Consider the following 14,429-nt stretch of genomic DNA (forward strand, 5'->3'; position numbering starts at 1 on the left):
GCTGGAAACCACTGATAAAAAAAAATGATAAGCTAGCAATATTGCAATAGGGAATGGATGGCAAACTCATAACAGGTTCATAATTACTAGGTATCTTCACCAAAAAGGAGTGCAGCATCCACCCCCTTTGCACAGTACAGTATCAGCAATGCATCTATCTACTGTGGGAGTAGAACCCACAGCCTTCTGCATCAAGAGCAAGTATACTACCTGTTGTGCTATTAACAAGGCAAGCAGACTCAGCATAAGCAGCACTAAACTTCTGCTCCCCTACAGCTCTCAGCTCCTTGTAGAATCTACTCACTCAGCTGTATCTCTGAACTTTGCAGCACAAAGAAATCTGGAAAAACCCAAAGTTTATTGTGGGGGGGGGGGGGACGACAAAAGCCCAAAAACCAGGGACACATTTTAAACATTGCTTGTATAATGTTGGAAGTTGCTAGAATAAAATGCTGTGTTACCACCATACATTTCACTGCCAAGCCTTAAACACAGGACCCTGTGCAAAACAGACAGAGCAACATAGCACTATGCCAAATCAGCTGTTTTGTGAAAGAGGAAGACGGAAACTTAAATGGCTACCATTTAGTGAATTCAGTTCTCACCATAGCACAGCTGTCAACCTCTTAGCACAAAACACCTGAACTAAGTCAATAATGGGTGAATACAGCCCCCAAACATTCAGTGAATTCAGTTCTCACCATAGCTCTCAATCTCTTAGCAAAAAACACCCGGACAAAGCCAGTAATGGGGGAATATAGCCCCCAAACATATTCAGCGAATTCAGTTCTTACCATAGCTCTCAACCTTAGCACAAAAAACCTGGATGAAGCCAATAATGGGAGAATACAGTCCCAAAAATAAGGACAAATTTCAAATATCCATCTTATACACTTAGAAAATTGCTAGAATAAAAGCTTTTGCGTTACCATGCACTTTCTGAAGAATATGAAGTCTGATATTCAAATGCGTGTCATTTTTAACATTTATTAACCAGGAAAGTCTGACTTGGAACAAAAACTAATTTTTAACAGAGGCCCAGGGAGAAACACTCCAGACAGACACATGTCTTTGTAAGAAGGGAGAACACTAGAGGAAGCAAACACAGGGAGAGCATACAGACTCCACAGAGAAGGTAAGGCACCCCAGCCAAGTATCAAACCAGAGAACCTGTAGCTGTCAGGCAACACTGCTACCACTGCACCAATGCACTACTGGCTTTGTAAAGACACAAAAATACAGAAACCACAGATTTTATGAGGAGTAGAACAAGTATGAGGGAACAATCTACAATGTTTTTACAAATGGTGGTGGGTAGGGAATTCAGGCTCCTGCCACCTGGGCTCAAGGTACAGGGTTCAAGCCTTATTCTTTACCCACCACCATGTAGCAACTGAGGCATTTCACACACACACCCTCCTATTTGCAGCTAAGCCCTCCACAAAACAGCATGGGTCTCCCTCCACAAGTCCGGTGACCTTTTGGTCTGTGCGGTCATCACCGCACAGACCTCTGGGCTGGAAGGATGGAGTTTCCTGTCTGGAGCTCTGGAATGAGCATGCATGGAGTTCTAGTCTGCATAACACAGCAATCAGGAACCATGCACGCATGCGTGGAGTCTGTGAATTTTTTTTTTTTTTTAATTTTATTTTTAAATGTTATTGTTTTATTCTACAGGTGGGGGGCTGCAGTCCTGCAGTCCTATAGCATGAGCCGCCCCTGCTTATATGGCATGATAGTGCTGTATGCCCATCAAGTGTGTTCTTCCTTATGTGACCGATATGCATATGTCTGTGACACCCATGATTTTAATTGTTATAAATCTCTCTGACATCTGTTCAGGCATGTGTTCTAAAATGGCATGATGCAAATGTGCCTTATGTCATTTCCTGCTCATATACATTACCTCTTCACAAGATAATTGTGCTCTGTATTAAATGCCTTTCTCCAGACAAGTATTTAGTACTGCAATTGTTTCTTTCACAATATACATCTTAATAGCAGAGGTGTGATTCAATTTTCTTACTGTATGGCATGCTGTTAGACCATCAGATAATGTGATCGGTCCTCTGTTACAACACTTTCTATTGTGTTGCTGCTGTTGAATTGCCATTCTGTTACTGTTCCCTGTAACTGCATGCGAGCATGCCCAGTATCACTATGTCTGACATGTTTGCAACTCAACAAGGGCAAACTGGATTCCTGACATATTATCCACTCTGTCCTGTCATTGGTCACTTATGTATGTTGTTTGTTATTAGACTAGCATGTAGCATTTACATAACCATACAAAACTTGCTTGTTTATTGCATGTTCATAGGTGATAAACTCCTATTTTATTGGTGCCACTGTCATGTTTTTGCATAAACATGTCTATTTATGAGTTATCTGATATTACATCTGTAAGGTATTTTCGTTCTTGTATATACATGGTGAAATGGATGCTACAGCAGTGCTGTCAGCTTGCATACATCAGTTCTCTGCATGTGCATCCTTATATGCAATAGCTGCATTCTGCGCATTCATCCCATAGTCTATCTTCTGTCCCTGCAAACTGTTATCTGAAGTCAGCACTTAATTAACATGTATATCTCATTTTCACTCCTCTTTGTTACACTGAAGCTTTATGTCCCTCATTGAATACTAAACAATTTATTCTTTATTTTGAATCTCCCCTTTTCTGTCTTTCTCTCTCTGTCTTTTTTTTCCAGGTGATGCTAGATATCCACTGCGGCTATGGCTTATCACACCACTGAGACATCCAGGTGGAACTGCTGAAGGCAATTACAACACAGCCCTATCACAGACCCATATTGTCACTGAAAATGTATTTGGCTTCTTGAAGAATCATTTTAGGTATATAGATGAGCTTAGGGGTGCCCTTCAGTATGCCCCAGCTACTGCATGCAGAATGTTTACTGCATGTTACATTCTACAAAATATGATCATGTGCTGGTCTGGTGATGAAGTGACCCATGCCATCACTGTCGCTCCCAGGTCCCATCCTACTATGACTAATGATGACCAGCTGGCAGCAGTAGTGGTAAGGGTCCCCATGCAGCAGTCTTATGCATGCCATACAGCTGAGCAGGTTAAGAGCAGTGTCAGTCCAAAACTGTGGACCATGACATTCAGGTTAGCATTTCCATTCTTGTAAAAACGCATCGAGTATAATTGATGCAGTGATATGTGTGGGTTATGCTGTGTGGTGCATGGTCTACTGTTACATCAGAAATTCCTTCTCATCTTTAAATATTTAGTTTTTCTTTTTACTGAACATGTACTCATATTATTGTTTATGAAAATCATGCCTGAGTGCTCACTGACTCCTGTTCATTGAAGTTGTAAGGTGTTATATAAGGGATAATCACATTTTTAACTGCTTTGCACCATACATTCTAATTAAGTGGTGTACCTAAGTATGCACATACTGAATGTCCTGAAGGGATACAATTAGTAAAAAGTGTCACTTCAAGATTTAATGATTTCTTACCACGCAACTGAATCAAAATGTATCATATTTTTTTTATATTAAGCAAATTTGAACTATGTTGTCTGTGTGGTAACACATTTCATTTTGTCATGCACAGTAATTTGTGCCTACAAAGACACTCATCATTTGTGCAGTGCTGAGTTTAAAGTGGTAGCAATGTTTGTTTACATGGCAGAATATTCATTTTTCTTAAATTTTGTATTAGTGTTTCCATGAATACTTGTGTATTAGGTAATTTTCAGCTGTAATAATGATAATGCATACAGCATTAATGGTGTTAATCACTACAATATTATTTTATGACATATGGATTTCTTAATAGGATCATAGGAGGTTACTAGGCTAAAGAACCTAGGACCTTTTTAAGCCTAGCCAAGTTTTACCCTTATTCTCATGGTCAGCACCTATTGCACCTGTCCAAGAGGGACACAGCTGGAACCCTGGGGTGAATTTATGGATACCCATCCAATCATCCAGGTTGCGTTTGAAGAGGACCAATGAGGTGCTGTGCTTGACATGAAGCAAGAGTCTGCTCCAAAGCTGTGGTATCCTCTGGGAGACAAATTGTTCTATTAATGTCACATAACAGGTTAAGCCCTTTAGAGTGAGTAACCCGTGTACCATTTGACTTATGGATATGCAGCATTTCCAATAAATCAGGGTCAAAGATTGCCTCATATGCATGGCGGAGATCACCTCTGAGTAGTCTGTATGAAATAGAATAAAGTGACAGTGATTTCGGATAATCCTTATAGAACCAATGTTGAAGAACTAGAATTTTCCTTGTGAGGAAACTTTGAGTTCTCTCCAACTGCTACAGGTGCTTGGAAAGGTACATACCAAAAGGGACATTGTACTCAATTATTAGCCTGATGAGGGAAGAGTACAAGTAGGTTATAACTTCTTTTTTTCGGGAAGCAATGCCCTTACTTATGAGATGAGCAATGTAGAATGTCCTTCTTACCACTGTGGAGACATGGTGATCAACGGTAAGGTTGCTGTCAACCTGTGTGCCCAGGTGTCCCACCAGTGAGTGCATACTTAGGGTGTTGGTATTGATGTGATGGTTAGCAGGAGCATCACTCTTATCAAAAGGGATGATAACACATTTTTTGCATTGAGTTTAAGGCCATGACTTTGGTACCAGTCATTTGTCTGTGTAAGATCTTTTTGTAGGATGTTGACATCGTTTGGAGATACTATGACTGCTCTCAGTTTGCAGTCAACAGCAAACTTTGTCAGCCACAGACCTTTAGTTTTAGCTTGTACTTCAGAGAAATAGATTCCAAACAGTAAAGGTGCCAGGACTGATTCCATGGAGCACCACTGGTTACAGGTCTGCTATTGGAGGTGGATTCCCCTATTTTAGCTATATGGGCTCTATCAGTGAGTCAGTTAACAACCCATCTAATGATATAAGGGTTGATATCTAGCTGGGTGAGTTTGTCAAAGATGCCTGAGCAAGGGATAGTGTCAAAAGCCTTGTCTAAGTCTAGGTAGGCTGTATGCACAGATTTCCCTTCATAAGGGCCTTAATGACTGTCTCAAAGAAGTCCACCATTTTTAACAGGCATGATCTCCTTTTGACAAATCCAAATTGAGTAGGGTCAAGTGTTTGGAGATTACCTAGATCTTTGTTGATAAGGTCTATGATGATATGCTCCATGACCTTGCAAATAAGGCTAGTCACGATGGATTCACTAGACAATCTCAAAATACTGCAATGTCGAATTTCAGTATTTCGAGACTGTATAGTCGAAATTCCACATACCCAAAAACCCACAACCGCGAAAACCAAAATCGTGACCATACACACACACACACACACACACACACACACACACACACACACACACACACACACACACACACACGCACACACACACCACCACTACACAAACAAATACGCATACACCAACCTAACTACACTACAACAAACAAAACAACACACACAAACACAACATAACATACAAACACACCTACCCTACCTATAAGCAGGGGGGCAAGACCCCCTGCACCCTCTCATGACCTGCTCTTAAGAGATACAATGTAAAGGACAGGTGGTAGGGATGTTATGGGGTACATGTGGCAGGGACAGGGGAGTGAAGTTTTCACAGAACCTGTTGGCTAGCAGGTTAGCAATGCCCACAGGCTCAGTATATGTGGTATCATTAACTACTAGTTTGGCACAAATCTGGACCTTATCTTTTAGGTTACGGATGTAAATAAAGAATGTCTTATATCTGCCCTTAGTTGAGGAAGCTAATTTGGATTCATAGTTAGCTTTGGAGGACGTCACAAGAAGTCTTATTTGCTTGTTTAAGCTGAGGAGGGAGTATTTCCAGTTTAGGGTTCACTCCTTCTTACTCTTAAACAGCAATTTCTTCCTCTTATTGTAAATCCTGTTAAAGGCAGTTGTCCACCAGGCAGGTTTGCTATTCCTTGAGGAGCATGTCTTGGTCCTATCAGGTACAGCCCAGTCAATGCAGCTATACAGGTGTTTGTTTAAAGCATTTATGTAAAACTTGGCATAGTTGCCAGTTCTATCTGAGGTGGGGAGGTGCAGTGAAGCTAGTTTAGTTGCTGCCTGATGGGTTAGGTGTGATAGTTACTCTGATGGTCAGATCTCACCAGGGAAGACCTCACAGTGGGGGTGCTACAGTGGTCCCCTATATTGGTAAGCACCAGATCCAGGATGTTGGCACACCTTGTGGTGTGTCAACCGGCTGGTCCAGGGCACTGGAGTTAATGAAGTTGAGGAACCTTTGGGCAAGTGAGTTTGTACATGAGTAATTTACCCAGTCAATGGATGGGTAGTTAAAGTCACCCAAAACCATGGTGTTCAGATGTATCTTGATAGACTCAAGTAGATTCTAATAGGCAGAGTGGGTGTCCTGATTCATGGAAGGAGTCATGTAGCTGGTAATGACTTGAATAGGTGTCTTACCAACATTTGATTGCATCTGAAGTATCTCCAGGTAATCATGCTGTCTAACCACTCTGGAGATGTATTTATCTTTAATGAATATTGATACAACCTTTAGTTTTCATGCCTTCAGTTTGTGGTCTGAATGTGTGGATGGAGGTATAGCCCGATATGGCTGGAGTGCTCTCCAAAACCTTGAGCAATGTCTCTGTGACTGCACAAATGTCATTGTCTTACAAGGTGAGGACTACTTCCAGTGAGTGCATTTTCATGTTAAGACTCCTATCGTTTAGCAGCATAACCCTGAGGTCATTTCTAGATGGAGTTTTTACATCGGGAATTTTGTCCTTGAGACACTGCCTGAAAAAGGCACTATGGGGGTGGCAAGAGCCTTGGTCAGTAGTCAAAATCTCAGGGGTGACAGATGAAATCTGTCTCTGGTAAAGCATTTAGGTCTGTCAATCATGTCATCCCAGGCTGACAGATACTGTATCCCCTTAGAATGACACCATAAACTAAGCCAATTATTGAAGTCAATCATTTTCTGTTTGTATTAAGGCATCTTCCTAGGTGAAGATAAAATGCTGCTTAAGGCTAGGGACATGACAGCCTGAGACACATAGTCTGAGAGCTCAGACATATCTGTATTCATATAGTCCAGCGAGGTACATCCCAAGTCATTCACACCAACATGGACTATGATGGAGTCATAACAGTACCTGTTGAGAAACCTGACTGTATGTGTGATATGGTGGATCCTGGCACCTGACAAACAGCTGACCATGGTCTTCTACAAAACTGATACAAGTATTTCTTGTGCACTTGTTCTAACTATCACAGTACTATTTAATAGTTATGGGCTGCATTTATTGATTTGCTTGAATTTATCACTGTTTTCAGCCTGCATTTGTTGAAGGAATTTCATTTGTTCGTTACTATACTGCTCTTAGTTCATTTTAACAGTATTCTGATATTGTCTAACCTCCTCTGATACTGCAAAAGTTGCTCTGAGTTTGCCAAAATATCTCTAAGTTTTGCAAAGTTTTTCTGTGTTTATAGACATTCTCTTCCATTTGCATACATTTTTCTGTATTTGGGAACTTTTTTTCAGGGTTTGTGAACATATTTCCAAGGACCCTTGATACTGCAGGAGGTCTACCTTTTGGTTAAAGTATTTGTTACCGCACTTGAGCTCAAAACCAGTTTGTTTTACATTAAGATGCTTTTCCCTGCACTCTAGTGGGACCACAGCATTGATTCAACCCTTCCAGCTTGGGAACTGCTGGTGAAAGGCTTATTGTGTGTTTATCTGATTGGCCTGAGGGCTTTAACTGTGTGAAAGTCTCTCATTCTATTGGTATAAAAGCCTCCCTTTTGTGCATCAAGCAAATGCGATTACCCATGCCTTGTATATTAAGCAAAACTCTCCAGTTTAAAATCATTTGTAGGAAACACTCTCCATAGTCTCCTACTGTTCATAGCTGCTCAAACGCCCACCAGTTTGGGCAGAGATCAGCACTACTACAGATCATCTTATAGTACACTACTAAACATTCCACTTAGACTCTAAAGTCACTCTTTCCTACTCCTTCCCATCTACAAAAGATCTGGTATAATGGAGAGGTGCTTTCCTGACATCTCTGTTTTTGGCCTGGTGGATATGGGCATCCTGAGGCAGTGTAGTAACTGCCTGATTTTCATTGACAACCATTTAATTTTAAAACATACAAACACAGTGTGTGAGAGCTGAAGATGCACAATGTCATTGCAGACAAAGCTCTGACATACATACACAAAATTCCAAACTAGATTATCAGTATTATACCTAAAACACTCACAACCAACACTAAGGAACAAACACATAGACCCATATATGCAGAGATGCTCACTTGTAATCTATCCCAACCTCCAGGACCCCCTAAAAGCATGTCGCAGTGGCCTTATGCACACTCAAAAAATACAGCACCTCACACAACACATAAATCTGAAATTATAGTAGCCTCACTTCCAAGCCCATAAGGCAACACACCACACCACACAACCAAACATTCTAGTTATTGGGGATTCCATTGTAAGACATACTGATGTCCCCCTTACCAGGTAAACAAGGAGAAGATCACAGTGAGCTGTGTGTTGGGAGCCAGGATCCACCAGATCATGCATGCACTTAGGTCTTTAAATGACAAGTACCAGTATGACACAGTCATAGCCCTTGTGGGTGCAAATGACCTAGGACATACCTCACTAGACTGCATGAAGAGAGACATGATGGAGCTCTCTGAATATGCATCTTAGGTGGGGATAAATCTAGCTTTTAGTACCATCCTACCTTCACCAATTATGATTTCACAATACCAGCAAAAAATGACTGGCTTCAACAATTGGCTTAGTTTCTGGTGTCACAGTAAGGGGATCCAATATCTGTCAGCCAGGAGAGACATGACTGACAAACCACAATGCTTTGCAATAGATAGTTTGCACTTGTCACCACTTGGCTTCTGGATACTGACAAAAAATGTTTCTATCCCCACAATGTATTTTGTAGGTCATGCCAAGTTGTTAAACCTTAAAAACATAAAAAAATCATTCATGCCTACCTAAAGGTACTACTGCTCAATGCTAAGAGTTTAAATAAACAAACTGCACTCCCTGGGACCACTGCTCACTCTGGAGAATGCAGATATACGTGCAGTCATAGAAACATAGTTCATAACCATGGAAAGCACCCTGATTATCAAAGGCTACGATGCTTTTCATACATTTCAATACCCCTCAGCTCAGAATAAAACAAAGGCAGGAGGTGTCTCAGTGTTCAAAAAGGACAAGTACAGTGCTAGATTGATCCAGCAAAATGACTTGCTTGAGCTGCTCTGTCTCCATCTAACCATAGATGCAATCCCCTATTATATCCTTGCTAGCTAATAACAGTAAAACAACCAGCAAATCAGCCACCAAACTCAAAACTTGTTGAAGAATATATTTAATACCAAAGGTAGGTTAAAAACTATGGTGATAAGGGCCTATTACCATGTCAGTAAATTTGTAAATGTGATATCCAAAAAAAGAAGTAATATTTACAGAACTTGAAGGCATAGTAGTGAGCTTGTGGGTGAATAATTCATAAGTTACCATTGCTGATTCCAATTCATATGCCCTGTCTTGCTGTTCCTTTCCTTTTTCATCCTCCAATGGGGATGCGGGTGGGGTGGGGGTGGGGGGGTACTCAGACTGGAGGAAGTTGTATCGTTGCTTGTTGTCTAGTCTCTCTAATCTTCTCAAAGGTATTTCCTCTAAAGGGATATTCAGTTGAGCTGTCTCCTCGTGACTGTCAATATAAAAGGTTTCAGCAAGATTGATTTTGTTTGTTGCACCTGGAGGAGCAGGGTATACAGTTCTATTATGACAATCTGTGTCACCACTGAGTAACTTCTTGTCCTTTCTGTTTTTAACTTAGACAAGTTTGTTATTTATGGCCTGAAAGGTGTTGTTAAATGAGTCTATATTAAAAACCCAAAAACCCTTTTGAGTGAATACTACAACAGCGATACATATAGCCCGAACTGGAAATACTCTGAAACCCCTAAACCGCAAAATTTTAAATCTCGAATCGTCATAGTCGGCCAACCCCACCGCATGCTACATACTACGTACCGAAACATAATAAATAAACCACATACATACACTAACCAAACCCTACACTAAACCTTACATACATTACTGTCCATGCACTTACCTTAAACCGCACCATAACCCTAAGGTCCGTAACTATTGCACACTTACCCTACGGAGATATACCCAAACAAAACAAATAATCCACACACATACACTTAACAAAACCCTACTTGTAACCCTACACTAAACCTTACATACATTACCTATCTATGCACTTACCTTAACCTGCACCCTAACCCTAAGGTCCTTAACTATTGCACACTTACCTTACGGAGCTATATTGCAGACCGGCCAACCATGACAAATCGACATTTCAGCTTTTGCAGTTTTGGACGTTTGCCATTTCTGTCATTCACCCACTATGTGTCGCTCTTTTCAGATTCGCTCAAACTGATCTTCGATCTTCTAATATAGACCCTATTAAACTAGGACTTGAACTTGTGAAAGAGTAAATCACCAATGATAGAATCTACTAGTTTAGTAACTTCCTGTTTAAGTTTCACCAAACGCCCTGTCATTTTCTTTAATGAGCATTTCGGTAAGTTCTAGTCCTGTACAATCAAAAAAATTTCAATAGTTCATGGTGAAAGGGTGAATTTGCTTCTACACCTTGTGGGAACTTCCACATATGGAGCCCTTTGGGTACATATTGTCTCTGTACACTTTCACACAAAAAGTAGTTATCCAACTGTAGTGATTTTGAATTTGTATAAACATTTATCCAATACAGACATTTGTTCTTGCAAGGCTAAATAATAACCATCTGTAGACTGTATATATTCTTTCTGGTTCAAAAAAATGCCATTTATCCAACCAAGAATATACATTTGCAGTAGTAGAAAAATCAGTTACAGGCTTACCAGCAGGGGCATTTGAAGTCAGTTCAGTCTCATGTCCTGCATTAACTGGAGCTTGCAAATTGCTTTTCTCAAAGAGTTATTTACCTGGCTACATGTGCATCTTGTCCTGCTTTCTATGTGGGAAAAACTAAGAATGATTTGAATAAGCGTATCTATCAACATGTTTACAGTATTCAACATAAGTAAAAGTGCGCTGGCCAGGCATTCCATTGTTTGTGACAAATTCACTAAGTTTACATTTCTAGCACTTGAACAAATACAAAATTCTTCTTATGTAGATAACTGGCAGAACAAACTTACTTCACTAGGAAATGTCATGGCAGGTTAAGCTGGATGCTACCAACTTTTCCAGTTTAAATGGCAGTATCTCTATCAGCAGTGAACTAAAAAGGAGAGCCAGCTGAATATGATTTTGTGTTTCATCAAACTTGTTTTGTTTAGTTATTTTTTGCCTAGTTTGTATTTATGTGTTTTGGTTCAGGTTTTAAAAGTTTTGACTTATTTTTAATGTTATTTTATTTTTTCTGTTTCACACTAATTTCAGCTACAAAAAAAGTTGATTGGTTTACATGGGAATTGTGTCTTCTGCACTTAAGTTTTAAAATGGCTTCCACAAACAGTAAATTCATAGTTCTGATGATGTCTTAGTGTTACAGATGAAAGCACTAAACTGTGGATGTTTTTAACCTACCTTTGGTATTAAACCTGTTTTTCAATAAGTTTTGAGTTTGGTGGCTGATTTGCTGGTTGTTTTGCTGTTATTAGCTACTGTTTTCTTCTAGTACCAGAGCTGCACTCTCGTTTCTTCATTTGGTTCATTTGTTTCTTGAGTGTTCTGGGTATGTCAGCTGCTCACTCACAGGGACTGTTTCAAGATACACCTAACTTTTTTACACCTGAACTTGAAAATCTTACTCTGTTAATTCAACAACTCACCCAGGCACTTATACAATTTAATCATGGACACAATATTTCTAGGGTGAACAGCCATTCTTCTCACAGTGGAGCAACTCCTTTTAATGCAGGACATGAGACAGAACTAACTTCAAATGTCTCTGCATCTATTAGGGCCACTAGAAACCCTCTTTAGCCACAGCTTCCAGACAGGCTTTGTCCTAGAGGAATGGAGTAATACAACAGTTGTCCCTCTGCACAAGGAAGCACATCAACTGACTCAGGGAACTATAGACCCATAAGCTTGACCAGTCTTATCTGCAAGGCCATGATGAGAATTATCATCAACCTGATCAATAATGATATAGGAACTATCCAAACAATGGACCAGACCCAATCTGGCTTTGTCAAAGGGAGATCTTGCCTGCTCAATCTGGAGGATTTCTTTGAGAAAGTCACCAGGCCATTGGCGAGGGTAAAACAGTACAGATCACTTATCTAGACCTGGCCAAAGTTTTCAACACAATCTCCCCAATCATGGATCATACATAAACTTACAGAGTTAGGCATAATCCCCCACTTCATCAGATGGATAGCAAACTGACTCACTGACAGGACACCTGTTGTCTAGACAGGTGAATCCACCTCTGATAAGAAACCTGTTACTAGTGGTATCCCACAGAGCTCAGTGTTGGCACCCCTCTTGTTTGATACATACTTCTCTGAAGTAAAGGCCAGTGTTGGGGGTCCTCTGGCTCACCAAGTTTGCTGACGACTGTAAGCTGGGAGCAGTTGTTGATTCCTTAAATGATGTTGACATCCTACAAACCAGCCTAAAAATTACAAATGACCAGTGCCAAAACCATGCTCTGAGACTAAATGCATAATCATATCCTTTGGTAAATCAGATATCCCTGCAAATTATAATATGGATAGCACAACCTCAAAATCAGACCCAGTAGTGAGGGACCTAGGAACAGAGATAGATAATAACCTAAACTTTGACTAACAGGTTGTTATGGTAGTGAAGAAATCCTTTTGTGTGGCTCAACTTATAAGTAAAGGCATGGCATCAAGATCAAAGGAAGTCATAAAGCCATTGTATGCAGCCTTCATCAAGCCCATAATCAAGTACAATGCTCCCTTCTGTGTGCATCTAACCTGGCAGTTACACCAGTTTTAGCCACTGAAAAAAATATAAAGTGTAAGACACATGTCTTATGCAGACTGAATAAAAGCCCTATCTCTTTACTCCATCACATATCATTTATTGAGAGGTGACTTATGCCTGACCGACAAGGCATTCTCTGATCTAGCCATGATGAAAATGTTACATATTCACAAGAAAAATTATATAATTGTTTTGCATTCCATAGACCATCTGACCCTTATTTGCTGCTCTAACAGAACGTGCTGGAGAGACAGATTTTTATCCCAAAGGCTACCTCATCTATGGAATAAAGTTCCCATCTTCATAAAACAAAGCCTATCCCTCACTCTCTTCAAAAAGAAATTGGATAAATGGATGAAGAACCATAAATGCATTCACAGGGTACTGCCTGAGATGATAGGAGGTACTGCCAACCATGCCAGGAGAAATACAGCAGAGGATTTGTAACATGCATCAGCACAACTAGCTGGAATTTTGTAAATAATTATATGTCATTTGTATATCAAACTGATTTGTACAGATATCGGTGCTGAAAATGTATTTGTGAGGTTTGCTTGTGTTAAAATGTATCAATGGCGTGCCCTTTTGGAAGGAAAATAAATGTACATGCATTATTGTAACTGTTTAAATGTATATATTGTAACAGCATATACTGGAAGTGAAGAGCTTAATCTTAATCCACCTGACTTTGCAAAATATTCTCAAAATGAAATTACTTTATGAGTTAAGTCATAACAATGTTATCCCACAGTTTTGAATGGATCTAGAGACACAATGTCTGTGCTAGAGAGTAGGTGGTAGCTCCTGTAGGAAGGGTTAAATTGATTTATAACTTCCCACAGTTGCACCACATCTGGAAAAAGCTCTATATGTGTGTATTGTAGCACATAGGTGCTAACCCCCTGTAGTTTCTAGTGATGGGGGATACTGTGGGAAATGACTCAAATGCCCAGATATATGTGATGAAATTCTGTACAGAAATAATATTAGAGGAGACTGAAGTCTCAGCAGCATTCTATGTTCTGTCTTGGATGTGACAACAAGGACCATTCACCCATCTTGCCTTGCTCTATTCAGTAAGTAGGAACAGTAATTCTTTTAGTCGATCAGGAATAGATAGTGAGATTAGCTAAATACTGTTTTTTTCTATAACTGCGTGAAACTTTCCATCTGTGTTATTTTTAATATTCCATGTGATTGAAACTCTGGTGTTTACTGTAAATAGACATTTAGTGTTTTCATGTTCTGTTATTATTTATTATTACATATATTTAAACTTTGAATTGTGGCTAGTCCTTTTTAGAAAATTTTTAAGTGTTGAGAGTATTTGCACATATTTATTTGGTGATACCTCTGGCCACTCCTGAAAGCCTTGCTGTTTGGTCAGCATTACCATCTGTATTAATATTAATT

This window comes from Protopterus annectens, chromosome 1.part0 (assembly GCF_019279795.1).
Source record: "Protopterus annectens isolate FY-2018-M chromosome 1.part0, PAN1.0, whole genome shotgun sequence".
In the NCBI taxonomy this organism is placed as follows: Eukaryota; Metazoa; Chordata; order Ceratodontiformes; family Protopteridae; genus Protopterus; species Protopterus annectens.